Source organism: Rhinatrema bivittatum, chromosome 4 (assembly GCF_901001135.1).
Source record: "Rhinatrema bivittatum chromosome 4, aRhiBiv1.1, whole genome shotgun sequence".
Classification (NCBI taxonomy): domain Eukaryota; kingdom Metazoa; phylum Chordata; class Amphibia; order Gymnophiona; family Rhinatrematidae; genus Rhinatrema; species Rhinatrema bivittatum.
In genome coordinates this window covers 310,058,262-310,072,617 of record NC_042618.1, presented here as the reverse complement: position 1 = coordinate 310,072,617, position 14,356 = coordinate 310,058,262, and the positions used below count along the sequence as shown (strand labels likewise).

General features: G+C 44.3%; 1 protein-coding gene across 3 annotated transcripts in view; it reads left to right on the top strand.

Annotated features, from left to right (window-relative positions):
- The window catches only part of LUC7L3 (LUC7 like 3 pre-mRNA splicing factor), a 239,154-nt gene that overhangs the window by 213,513 nt on the left and 11,285 nt on the right, over positions 1–14,356 (top strand). The window lies entirely within an intron of this gene.

Sequence of the window (14,356 nt, the reverse complement as noted above, 5' to 3'; positions counted from 1 at the left end):
AGCCCATCCTTCGGCAACCCGTGCAGAGGACCAGCATGTGCCAGTGAGAGCCTGTGCTTGAGCAAGAGAGCATGTAGGAGTGAGAGAGCCTGTGTGTGTGAGAGTGAGACAGCATGTGCACGAGAGAGACAGTATGTATGTATGTATGAGAGAGAGGCATGTGAGAGTGAGAGCCTGTGTGTGTGAGAATGTGTGAGATAGCGTGTGAGAATGAGAACCTGATTGTGTGTTTGAGGGAAGACAGATGGAGAGAAAAGAAATAGAAAAAAAGACCCTGTAAAAGGAATTGGCAAAAAAACAAGAAAGGAAAGGTGGAAAAAAAAGCCTGTGACCAACCGATTAGAAAACTAAGATCAGACAGCAAAGGTAAAAAAAAAAATTACTTTTTAGTGATTGGCACATGTAATCTTTGGGAATGTGCAAGAGTAGCACTTTCTCTATGCCGATCTCACAATGTATGAGATCAGCATGGAGGAAGTGGAAGCCTGCAAATATTTATTATGAGATGTGTTGTGAAACATTTTATTTATGTATATATTTAAGGAAACATACATAAATTGTTGAAATACATTTTGTTCGTTTAACCTTTAACTTCTGGTTTGCTGGTAGATTGAATTACTGTGTCACGAAATTATGTTTGTCTAAAAAGTGTGTCGCCAACATGAAAAGTTTGGAAAGCTCTGGTCTAGAACAATATGTGTGTCACTTGTAATTCACACAAATCTAACTTTTATGGGGTTCAAATACTTTTGCAAGCCACTGTACATTTTCATATCCAAGCTTGAAGACAAGTTACAAATTCAGGTGCAGTTATTACCTGAGACCATAGAGACTGAAGTAACTTGCCCCAAGGGCACAAGGAGCATTGGTGGGAGAATTGGGATTCAACCCCTGGCTTCCCTGGTTCTTAAATAGGCAGCTACTCCACTATTGATCTTATTGCGGCTTTTGATTTTGTAGATTATCAAATCTTCATGATGAGATTGCAGGATTTTGGGTTGGATGATAGTTTTGAACTGGTTCTATTCTTTTCCTAACCAGAGATCTCAGAACATGGTGTGGAATGAGCAAGTTTCTTCTTCTGCTGTGTTGGATTATGTTCCTCAAGGTTTGGTACTTCTCCCCCACCTTCTTCAATATCTGTGTACCCATTAGTTGATTAGACCATATGGATTTCCTTTCCATTTTTTTGTTAATATTAAGCTCTCATTAAGCACAGATGTAAAAGTCAGTTTCTGTTCTTATCAGTTGCAGTCTATTTTGAACTGAACACAGGAAGTGCTATACTAGGTCAAATTAAAAGGTCTATCAAGCCCAGCTTCCTTTCTCTGCAGTGGCCAATCCAGGTCACAAGTACTCGGCAGGATCCTAAAGAATAAATCCAATCCTTCTTGCACATAACCAGAAATAAGCAATGATTTTCCCAAGTCTACATGGATGCTAATGCTTTCCTTATCCTGCTGTAGCAGTCCAGACTTATGGATTTACATTGCCTACTAGCAGATGGAGTCAGAGGGCACATCTTTTTCTGTGACATCACCAGTATATAGAATGAAGCAGGTAAAATCAAGTATTCTCTGCCTCCAGCAGATGGTAGCAGTTTAAACTGGTGCAACAGGATTCCGGATCCCAGCTTTCAGCCTTACCTGAAAGAATAAGTATTGGCTCCTAGGACAGCAGAGCTAGACTTTTTGTGGTTGAGCTCTTTAGGCTAAGCTCCCAGCTCTTTTTGCCTCGAGTGAGTGCTATATCCAGGCTCCCAGCTCTTGTGCTTGGTTGAGCATGCTGCCTTAGTTGTCTCCCAGGTTCCCTGTGTGGCCTGATTGAGCTCGGGGGATGCAGACTCTCAGGAATCTGCCTTGAGCAAGTGCCCCTCGGGGTTTCACTTCTTTCGCTCTCCCACCCCCTCTGCCTTCCTTTCTCTATTATTTGCCTTGTCCCTGCTTTAAGACTGGGTAAAATTGTGATTAAAAAAAAAATACAAAAAAGTTAGCCTTGAGAGTAGAGACCTAGAGGAGCTAAGGAAGACAGGCATATAGAGGAGACCTTGAGGGACATAGTAGAGAAATCCCACTTCCAATCTGGTAGCCCCTATGCTACCTTGGAGGAGAAGGGTCACCTGGAAGGAGACAATCAGCTTGATGAGTCAGGAAACAATCCTGTAGCTAGGACCTGACCTCAAGGAGATGTAGTATACTCTCTCACACTGAGGATAGGTCCTCAGGGGCATGTGCCCAGGAGGAGAAGGTTTAGGACTGCCGTTATAGTTAATGATTCAGTTATTAGGAAGGTTGATAGGTAACAGGATTTTAGATAGTGCTGGGGAGGATCTGGCTGTCTTGGTACATGTGGGTACCAGTGACATAGAAAAGTGCAGGAGGGAGGTTCTGGAAGCCAAATTTAGGGTTTTAAGTAGAAAACCTCCAGGGTAGCGTCCTTCCATTCCATCTGAAGGACTCTAGAAGCAGGCAGAGCTCCAGAGTCTCAATGTGTGGATGAGAGACTGGTGCAGGGAAGAGGGCTTTAAGTTTGTTAGGAACTGGGGTTCATTTTGGGGAAGGGAGGGCCTTTTCTGAAAGGATGGGCTCTACCTTAACTAGAGTGGAGCCAGGCTGCTGACAGTAACCTTTAAAAAAAAAAAAAAAAAGAGAGAGCGCAGCTTTTAAACTAGATGATGGGAGAAAGCAGACAGTCGTTCAGAAGTGCATGGTTCAAAATGATGTATCTTTGAAGGAAACTAAGAGAACAGGGGAAAATAGGGCATCCTAGTAGAGAAGTTACAGTAAATGCAAAAGTGGCCCAGGTGTCTAAGTAAAGAGCAGACAAAGTGGAAAGATTACAAATTACCCCTGTCAATTGATGAGCAGGTTGTTAATATAAACAAAACATATTTTAAAAGGTCTGTGCACAAATGCTAGAAGTATAAAAAAAAATATGGAGAGTTAGAGTGTATAGCACTGGATGAAAAGTTAGATATAATTGGCATCTCAGAGACCTGGTGGAAGGAGGATAACCAATGGGACACTGATACCAGGGTACAAATTATTTCAAAATGATAGGATGGATCAAATTGGTGGAGGGAGGTGCACTATATGTTAAAGAGAGCATTGAGTCAAACAGGATAAAAGTTCTGCAGGAAACAAAATGCAATGTTGAATCTTTATGGATAAAACTTCCAGGTGAAAAAGGGAATTAAATGGGGTGTATTGCTGTCCACCTAGTCAGAATGAACTAACAGACAAAATTCTAAAAGAAATTAGGGAAGCTAACAAAATCAGCAGCACGGTAATAATGGGTGATTTCAGTTACCCCAGTATTGATTAGGTAAATGTTACATCAGGACATTCTAGAAAAGTAAAGTTCCTAGATGAAACAAATGACTGCTTCATGGAGCAGCTGGTACAAGAAACCAACAAGAGAGGAAACTCTTTTAGACTTGTTCCTTAGTGGAACACAGGATTTGGTGCAAGAGGGAAGAGTGTTGGAGCCACTTGACAATAGGGATCCCATCATTATCAAATTTGACTTAACTGGAGGGAGCACAAAAAAGAAATCTACTGTGGCAATATTTATCCTTAAAAAAGGTGACAGATAAAATGAGGAAAATCCTTAGGAAAAAACTGAAAGGAGTAACTGTAAAGGATAAGAGTTTAGCTCAGGAATGGACATAGTTTAAAAAAAAAACCACATCTTGGAAGCCCCAGACCAGATGTATTCCACACATTGGAAAAGGTGAAAGGAAGGCTAAACAACTACCAGCATGGTTAAAAGGTGAGGCGAGAAATACTATAATATCTAAAAACATCTTTCAAGAAATGAAAAGGGATCTGAATGAAGAAAGCAAGAAACAGCATATAAACTGGTGAGTCGGATGCAAAGCATTGATAAGGAAGACAAAGGGAATTTGAAAAGAAACTTGATGTGGAAGCAGAGACTCACAATAAAAGCTTTTTCAAGTGCATTCGAGGTAAAAAGCCTGCCAGGGAGTCAGTTGGACTATAAGATGATCAAAGGGTAAAAGGGGCACTTAGAGATGATAAAGCCATAGCAGAGATACTAAATTAATGTTTTGTGTTGGTATGCACTGAGGAAGATCTAAGAGCTATACCCATGCTAGAAATGATATTCAAAGGTGATGATTCAGAGGAACTGAAATAAATTTCATTGAATCTGGAAGATGTAGTAGGATAAATTGACAAACTAAAGAGTTGCAGGTTACTGGGACCAGATGGCACACATCCTATAGAGTGCTGAAAAAACTGAGAAATGAAATGGTGGACCTCCTATCTGAAACTTGTAAACTATCAACAAACATCTATGATACCTGGAGACTGGAGGGTTGCTAATGTAATGCCAGTTTTTAAAAAGGGATCAAGGAGTGATCCAGAAAACTAAAGACCAGTGAGTCTGACGTCTGGCAAAATGGTAGAAACTATCATAAAGAACAAAATTGCTGAACTTATCCTGGCAATTTTAACAATATATCACACCACCAATCAAATTATATCATATAGTGATATATAATTCATTATTGTAAACTTTATTTCAATTACAAAAAATATTTTAATAAAGATCTTTTCACAATAATTTGCATTTTAAATATACAAAGGAATACAAATTTCCAAAAAACAATTGAATAAAAAACATTCACACATCCTTCCACATACACATTAAAAATACTTATTTATTATCTCTCTCGTAGTGAAATTATTTTTTTCCGTTGTTGTTGTTGAGAAAACTCTTTATCCTTCTTCACAAGACTTTCTAATACTCCTGACATGTTTCGGCTTCTTCAGGAGAGACTGTTTCAATTCACTACTGGACCCATATCTCTCAAACGATCTTCCCAAGAATCCCCATGTATATATATTCTACAAAAAATGTTTTTAAATAGCAAACATTTTCATAATCCTTCAACAGCTTTTTTATAAGACTTTTAATAATTATATATGCGCCCAATATCCCATAAGCGCACACATAAAAATAAACACCTCAAATCCCAACCTTTATTTTTCAAACAATTCCACCGAATGAATGTCCAGTTCTCACTTAACTTTTCTTTATTCTGATTGTTTCCTCTAAAGAAGACAAACACACTCCATGTTCCCCCAAAAAAACAACAAAAGTACCACATGAGAAATTGAAAGAAGCAAATAATTCACCCTCAAAAAACCCACAAAAAATGCTCACTTCCAACTGGTGCCACGAGGGACAAATGAACTCGCCTCCTTGGACAATCTGACTCATTTCTTCCTTAGCATTTCACTGCCATACTTCCCAGATGTTTAAACAAATAACAAACACCAAAAAGCCCAACCCCCTATTTAAAGGGCATCAAAGCCAATTCAAACTCTGCATTTCAAAAACATGCCGGCCAATCAATTTTGTCGTTAAGTCCAGTCGGCGCCAAAGACTTTAAAAAGAATATCTACCTTTTTTCCGCTCGTAGCAGCATTTTATTCAGATCTCCTCCTCTTCTACTCTGAACCTCTTGCACAACAAAGAACCGTAGCTCATCAACTAAATGCTGGCTCTCTTGCCAGTGTTTCACCAAAGGGGCTGTGTCTGTGCTGGTTTTGAATCCTGCTACAGTGCTCAGAAATCAGTGTTTTGATTTTCCTCGTTTTCCCAATGTATAGTAAATTACATGGACATTTTATAATTATAAATTTCCTGGCGTGTAGCTAGATGGACTCAGAACAAGTGGGTATAGTGTGCTTGTGCTAGCAGTTGGAGACGGATCTGACGTCAGCACGGGTACATATACCCCCACAGGAAGTGAAGCAACTCAATAATTTCCGTCTCCAAAGCAGTTTGGAGCGCCTTCACGCTCGCTGAGCGTGTTTTCCAAATCTACTTTCTACAATTTCTAAGAAGATTACCAGAAGACGAGCCCCGCACTCCTGCGGTGATACCCTCGGGTCCCTCCCCCAGTTGAGTTTCCCGAGGTGATTTCCGTGGTCCCTCGGAGGTTTAGGCCTCGGTCCGGTGGCCGAATCGTGGCAGGGATCTAGCCCCTGAGTGAGAAGGGCTCGGGCGCGGCTGAGAGGCGCCTCGGTCCCGATCCGTTCGCGGTGAGGACTTAGCCCCGAGCGAGAAGAGTTCGGCGGCTTAGAGGCAGCAGGTGCACTTCCTCGAGCGCGGCAGTGAAGGTACTCACCCTCTCCCCCTGCAGCCGGAGACCGCCCGGGTTGCAGCCGGGAAGCGCCGAAGATCAGGTAAGGCGTACATCTCTTACTTTTGCTGGTCTCCGTGGAGCGAGGATCGGCGGCGTTGCCTGCATTCGGCAAGCCGAAGAGGTCGCCATTTTGTCTGCCTTGTTCAGGTATTGCGCGCACAGGGTTGAGCGCATGGTGGTAAGCCGCACACGGATAGGCGCCCGTTGATAGGCGCACAGTGCAAGTCTTGCGCAGAGCGATAATATAGTATCCAGCGTATGTGTTCTTAAGCGTACATTATTACGTTCATTCACGCATAGTATTTGCATTGTTGAGCGCATATTCTTGAGCGTACATTGTCGGGCGCCTCTTATCGGGCGCATATTGTTGAGCGCATATCGCATAAGCGCCGGCGCACTGCATTCGCGAGACGCGATGGAGCAATTAAGCGCCCCGGCGTCTCCAGAGGCGGCACCTCCTGATTCTGGCATAAAAGCTCTAGGCCTCTGCTCAGCATGCCACCTTAGAGCCACGCAGAGGAGAAGGCAGACTCCCTTTGTGCCCAATGTGAAGAGGCCATGGGAGGCCAGGGCCGGTCTCAACCGAGGTTTACCGACAGTTCCTCAGGGGCCACCCCGGATTTAGCGGGCCGGCCTGAACAACCAGGCATCCCGGGGGACCTGGTTCCCCGCCAGCTAGACTGCTTCCATTTCATGGGTGGACTTATTTAAAGGGATCCACGCCTTTGTACAGATGCAGTCGGCTGCCCGCCCAGGCCCCGCTGCCCCGGCTGACCCTGCCCCAGGACCCTCTCGTCTTTACCGCGGGCACTCGCCACCAGGCAGCCCTGCTCAGGGGGATCCTGATGTCTCGGAGGATGAGTCCGAGCTCCCCGAGGAGGGGGAACTTCCCTCGGGGATGGAGCCATATCGGACCATGAGACATTTCTATCCCAAGGAGGATCTCTCGGACCTGGTTTCCCAGTGCCTGACGGAATTGGCTATTCCTGGCCCTAGCACCCCGGGGGAACCCAATCAGAACCCCCTGCTGGAGGATCTTCGTCCGACAGCCCAACATTTCCCCTTCCTGCAAGCAGCACAACAGCTGATCGATCTGGAGTGGAATGCGCCAGAGGCCTCATTCAAAGGGGGTCGGGCCTTGTCTGGCATGTATCCCCTGGATCCGGCGATCAAGGACAGGCTGGCGTGCCCCAAGGTGGACGCCATTGTTAGCGCTGTGGTCAAGCGCACCACCATTCCATTGGGGGGGGGGGGGGGCGGCCCTCAAGGATGCTCATGACCGACGCCTGGACGCCATCCTGAAATAAACCTATGAGGTGGCAGCTATGTCTCTGCTGATCGCAACTTGCTGCACAGTGGTGACGCGTTCCTGTTTGTCGCAAGCCAGGAACAACGCCCCGGCAGTGGACATGGAGTCAGCTCTCTCGTTCCTCACGGATGCCGCCTCCGACCTAGTCTGTACGACAGCCAAGGGGGTATCATCCTCAGTAGCAGCCAGGAGGCAGCTCTGGGTACGGAACTGGTCAGCTGATGCTCCTTCCAAGACACGCCTCACCAGAATGCCCTTCAGGGGTTCTCTTCGGCAGCGACCTAGACAAACTAGCCAGCACATGGGGCGCCTCTCCATTGCCCCGATTGCCGGAAGACAGGTCAAGGCGGAACCAGCGCCCCTTTCCGAGGCCATCCAGGGGTAGAGGCTCCCAACGTTTCACTCCCTATAGGAGTCGCTACCAGGCACCTCGTCCTCAGGCCAGGAACCAGTCCTTTCGGACCAAGCAGCACAAGAGGGGAGCCGGCTCTGGGTCAGGTCCCGGCCGCACCTCGCAATGAGAATCAGCCGATCCATCCAGGGGACGAAGCCATAGGGGGCAGGTTAACCCTCTTCTGCCCCAGATGGGCCGAGATTACGTCAGACCAGTGGGTCCTCGCCATCATCCGAGGGATGTGATTTCCATCACATCCCTCCGGACAGGTTTGTGGAATCTTCGTGCCCAGTCCACAAGAGGGCGGCATTAGAAGCTATCCTGGCGAGTCTCCTGTCCTTGAAAGCCATAATCCCAGTACCTGCATGGGAAGTGAATTCTGGGCATTATTCCATCTATTTCATGGTACCCAAGAAAGAGGGCACTTTCCGACCCGTTCTGGACCTCAAGTCAGCCAACCGATACTGAAGGTCCCGAGTTTTCGCATGGAAACTCTGTGCTCAGTCAAGACCGCAGTACAGCTAGGGGAATTCCTCACGGCCCTGGACTTGTCTGAAGCCTACCTGCGTATCCCGATCCATCGGGATCATCAGCGCTACCTACGCTTCAAGGTTCTGGACCGGCATTTCCAATTCCGGGCTTTGCCCTTTGGGTTAGCCACGGCGCCGCGGACCTTCACCAAGGTGATCGTAGGGGTAGCAGCGGCGCTCAGGCGGGAAAGAATCCTCGTCCATCCCTACCTAGGCGATTGGCTGATCAGGGCGAAGTCACGAGAGGAGAGCCATCGGGCAACCAACAGAGTGATCTCCCTGTTGGAAAGCCTGGGATGGGTGGTCAACCTAAACAAGAGTTGCCTACAGCCTTCCCAATCACTGGAGTACCTGGGAGTCTGGTTCGACACCCAGGCAGCCACAGTCAGCCTCACCACCAAAAGAAGGTTAAAACTCCAGACTCTACGGTCCTTGATGAGCGCCAGCCGGTCCACGGCTTGGGATTACCTGCAGGTCCTCGGTCTCATGGCATCCACCCTGGAAGTGGTGGCGCGGGCCCATATGAGACCACTGCAACGCTCCCTCCTTTCTCGATGGAGCCCCCGCTTCCGGAATTACTCCATGCATCTATCTCTACCAACCAGAGTGCGGACCCAGCTGAGGTGGTGGTTGCGGTCCGACCACACGAGCCGGGGGTCGAAGATGTCCTCCCCCACGTGGACCCTGCTCACCACAGATGCCTGTGTGAGCGGATGGGGAAGCACACTGCGAAGAGCTCACCGCCCAAGGGGGGTGGAACAGAGAAGAGTCGGGGCGGAACGCTGGCGGTCTCCAGCTACTATCAATCGGTCAGGGGAATCCTGTTTAATTATTTGATCGTTCAGTACACATATATCCATAACAGCTTTTGCAAGGAAGATTACTGAGTTGCTTCACTTCCTGTGGGGGTATGTGTACCCGTGCTGACGTCAGATTCGTCTCCAACTGCTAGCACGAGCACACTATACCCACTTGTTCTGAGTCCATCTGTCTACACTAAGGAAAAGGAGATTATCAGGTAAGTAATCTCAACATTACCGATGCTGACTGGCAATTAGTAAATGATTTAAAAAAATTTTTTTTACAGAAACTGGATGGACAATAAATTGTATGTCCAATGATAATTTACATACATTGCATCTAGTGCACGAATTGTGGCCACCCATCAAATTATTCAAAGAACCTCCAGAATTAAATCAGAATGCACTAACTTATAAGCATAGTTTAATGGGACAAAGCCAACATGGATTTAACTAAGGGAAGTCTTGCCTCATAAACTTGCTACATTTTTTTAGGATGAAAATAAACATGTGGATAAAGGTGAGCCAGTTGATATAGTATATCTGGATTTCCAGAAAGAATTTGACAAAAGTCTTTCACAAAAGACAACTTAGGAAATTAAAAAATCATGGGATAGAGGGCACTATTGTGGCTTGCCAACTGGTTAAATGAAAACAGTGTAGAGCTAAATGATAAATTTTCACAATGGAAAAAGGTGAATTGTGGCATGCCCCAGGGATCTGTTCTGGGATCACTACTTTTTATTATATTTATAAATGACCTGGAAATGGGGATAACAAGTGACATGATCAGATTTTCTGATGACACAAAATTATTCAAAGTTGTTAAATCGCAAGTAGGCTGTGAGAAATTGCAAGAGGACATTGCAAAACTGGGAGACTCTGCATGCAAATGACAAATGAAATTTAATGTAGACAAGTGCAAAGTGATACACTTAGGGAAGAGTAACTCAAATTATAGCTACATAATGCAAGGTTCCACATTAGGAGTCAGGCTCAGGAAAAGTATCTAGGTGTCGTCATTAGAAATATGTTGGAATCTTCTACTCAGTGTGTCAGTGTGTAGCAGCAGCAAAGAAAACAGAGTGCTAGGAATTTTTAGGAAAGGAATAGACTAAAACAATATCATATTGCCTCTGTATCGCTCCATGATGTGACCTCATCTTGAGTATTATGTGGTGTTTTGGTCACCACATCTCAAGAAAGATATTGCGGAATTAGAAAAGATGCAGAGAAGGGCAACCAAAATGATAAAGGGGATGGAACAATTCCTCTATGAAGAAAGGCTAAAGAGATTAGGATTCTTCAGCTTGAAGAAGAGGCAGCTGAGGTCTATGGAGTAGAGCAGTAGCCTAGTGGTTAGAGCAGCGGGCTATGATCTGGGGAAACCAGGGTTCAAATCCTGCTGTTGCTGCTTATGATTCTGGGCAAGTCATTTTACCCTCCATTTCCTCAAGTACAAAATTAAATTATAAGCCCTGTGGGGAAAAGGGGAAATACCTATAGTACCTGATATAATGTGCTTTGATGTACACTTTGAAGTGCTGAAAAGTGGAATATAAAAATTTAAATTAATGAGTGGAATGGAATGAGTAAACAACAATCATTTGTTTTCTCTTTCCTAAAGCACAAATACCAGAGGAGACATTTATTTATTTATTTATTTTTAATTTTTATATACCGAAGTTCTTGTATCGGATACAAATCACTCCGGTTTACATAAAACAGTGAGATGCCCAAGCGGAGGGGGCTTTACATATAACTATAAGACAACGGGCTTTACATATAACTATAAAACTAAAACTATAAAAAAACAACGTACAACTGGAACATGGTATAGAATTTATACATGATGAATTTACTAGGTAATACATTTAAAACTAATAAGAGAATATCTTTTTTTTTTTTTTTTTTTTTTTTTTTTTAACTAAATGCATAATTCCTGGAATGTGGTGAAATCTATTAGTGTAGCTGCGTTTATAAAACGGTTTGGACCGGTTCCAAGAGGAAAAGTCCATTTACCATTATTAAGGCAGAGTTGCTTATTTTTGAGATAAGTAGCTTCTAATCTATCTAGCCCTTAGGATCCTGCCAGGTATTTGTGACCTGGCTTGGCCACTTTTGGAAACAGAATTCTGGGCTTGATGGACCTTTGGTCTGACCCAATATGGCAAGTTTATTTTCTGATTTTCTTAGAGAAGTATCTTTTCACATCAGGGGGTGTGGGTGGTAAGTCAGCTGGCATGTTGACATTTGCAGGGCTTGGGCAGGTCTGAGCCTTAATATTTTTGTCTGTGTGGAAGACTGGTTCTTTTTTTTTTTTTTTTTGCTTCCCTGGTGTTTGAGGAGTACTGGCAGGCCCACACTTAGTTATGGCCTAGCAAGTTTGCCAGTGTGTGAGGCTGTAGGAACCAGTGCAGGCACAGTTTACTCCTGTTGCCACTTGTGAATGGTGCAAAGACAGAAGAGATTAATCAGAGAAACTCTCCAGCTCTCCTGAGCTTGGTCTCTCAATGTTGCATTTAGGGGGGCAGATGGGAACTAGTTTCCCTTGTTCTGCCCCCAACTTCGATGCCTATGTGGTGCTGGGAATGGTTATAATTTTGAAATCTTTGTGGACCATTCCCACCCTCAACACCTGCCTCTGGTGCTCATTCCTGTGAGTTTGGGCCGCCTGTTTTTATATTCAGAAATGAGTCCAGACTGGAGTTGCTTCTATCCACCTCCTTTTTCCCTCAGGGAGATTTTCTCCTGTATTCTTCATATTTTTGCCTTCTCTACCTTGCAGAGGCGTGGTAGTGGGGGGGAGGGGGGGAACAAAGCTGAAGACCAGGGTACAATTCCTGATACTTCCCCCCAAAAGGGGGATCAGCAGTCAAGTGCCAAATACAGGCTAGAGAAATTTTGCGAGGCGCTTCTTCTAGGTTGCCTCTCCCCCAATTCAGGAGCAGTGGAGGTGGAAATCATGGACAACCTTTTAGGATCTATGGAGGAGGGGGAATTGGCCTCTTGAAAGAGTCCTCTTTGGTCATCCATCCTTTCCTTCTCTTATATACCAAGTAGTTTCACTCTTTCTGAAGACTAGTTACAAGGTATAGGAGAATCTCCTCTGAGGAGCCCACAAGCCATCAGTTTTTCCCTCTCCATAAATTTATTTGATGGCGACAGGCATCAGGGAATGTTTGTTTTGGATGCTGCAGCCATGACCTGCAAGTCAACTACCCTGGATCCTCAGGATAGGATAGGAAGATTGAGGTTCTTCTGAAGCATGCCTTCATTTAGGCAGTCCACTTTTCCATTTGTGAAGGTTATGTGGTACAGACTGTTTTAGGCTGGGTGTGGCACCTCCATGACAGTCCGTAAGTGGCCTTGTTGAAAACAGGTGCATTCCTCTCAACAGACACCTGTTGCAACCCTATTAGATATTTTACTAGGTCTGTGGCTCCTGCTGTTGTAGCCATGATTGTGTTGTATTTTTAATCATGGGTTGCTTTGGAATGTTTTGTCAAGCAAGCATAGGCTTAGCTAAATTAAAGTTAGTAAGGTATTTGACTTTGAAAACAATGACAGAGGAGAGTGCTCTGTGACAGTTGTTGCCAAATGCCGCGATGAGCTGTAGATCAAATGATGAGGTCCCTTTCAGGTTCGCACTCGTATTCCCCAGCCGGGGCTATGAATTAGATGTCCTGTGAACGGGTTCCTCTCATGTTCTCATCGCCGCTCGCTGTCGAAACGCCCGACACGGCGGGTTTTCAAAATTTCTTCCTTCTTCAGGGGTGCAGCAAGCTGGAAATTGCAGCCAATTCTGTATATATGCTAAGAACCATATATATATATATATTATACTAGTGAATGCAGCTTCTATTGGCAAAAACAATATTATTATTCATGACAAAAATCGATACAGTAAAAGCTTAAGTCCTATTATTAAAGGTGCTCACTTTTGGGTCAATATCTGTAAGAAAGCATTTTGCTTCTAGACTGCTTACCAACCAGATGTTTGCGATCAGTGCTGAATTTAGAAAAATCTTCCTGTGTGTGCAGGGATTACTGTAGCGTCTGACGTAGCGCGGTGCATGCGCTGTCCTTTTAAACTTGAAAAAACCCGCGAAACAGTGGGACTTGTTTAAAGCACTTATAACAAATGAATGTGTCCTGAGCAATTGACTTCAAAAATTGACAATGAAGTCTAAATCAAAGAGACAATAATTCTTGACTGAAATCATCGATGTGTTGTCTTAGAAAGATAAGGTCTTTGATTTTATATGGAATGATTATTCTATAGAATTTGCCCTTCTATTTATTATGCTTTTATGGTGTCTCCTTGTGTGTACCTTCACAAAACGTTTGCAGTGAAGTCCTCTCTTGAAAGACTAGTTTTTATGGAACGTTCTTGTGAAGTGGAGGCCTAAGATTATCTTGTGGTTCTGAAGAAATATGGTTCCTACAGGCCTATTCTTGACTTGAAAGGGGAGTCAACAATGGTCTGTATGTTTCTCATTTTTGCATAGAATCTTTGTTCCGTCATTGTAGCAATGAGAGAGGGCGAGAACCTTGTGTTTCTGGACTTTTCAGAAGATTATTTTCATGTCCTCACTAAAATAGAATATTAAAGAATCTTTTTGTCGACAAACAGATATCTTTCATATAGTATTTTGTCTACTGATCATATATGGGACTTGCATTATGAGCCCTTCTGTCTTTTTTTGTCTGAGCTATATCATAAAAATGTTCTTTTCTTGTTTTTGTTATTTTGGGGTATATTTTTCACTATTTCTTCATTTTTTTTTCCTTTTAATAACTGTTGTTTTACTGCCTCAGTAGCCCTCAAACAGCACTTTTAAGTGCTCGCTATAAAAAAAAAAATCAGACTCTAAGAAGGCTACCTTCAGTGGCCTCAAAAACTGCATCTGTAGGTAGATGTCCATCACTGATGGTCATGACTTTGTTACTGGTGTCTGCCCTAACCAAGACGCACCCAACTGCTACCACTGAGGTCAGATGTTACCACGGACTCAGATATAGAGCCTGTAAAATGGAGAAGTTGTATAGTCTTTAAAGAGCTGGACCTATTCCTCCGAGTGGAGCCCTCTTCTGGTCCCCCTGAGTCCAAGTTGAGTAGGAGCGCTTCGAGCAGACCTCCCT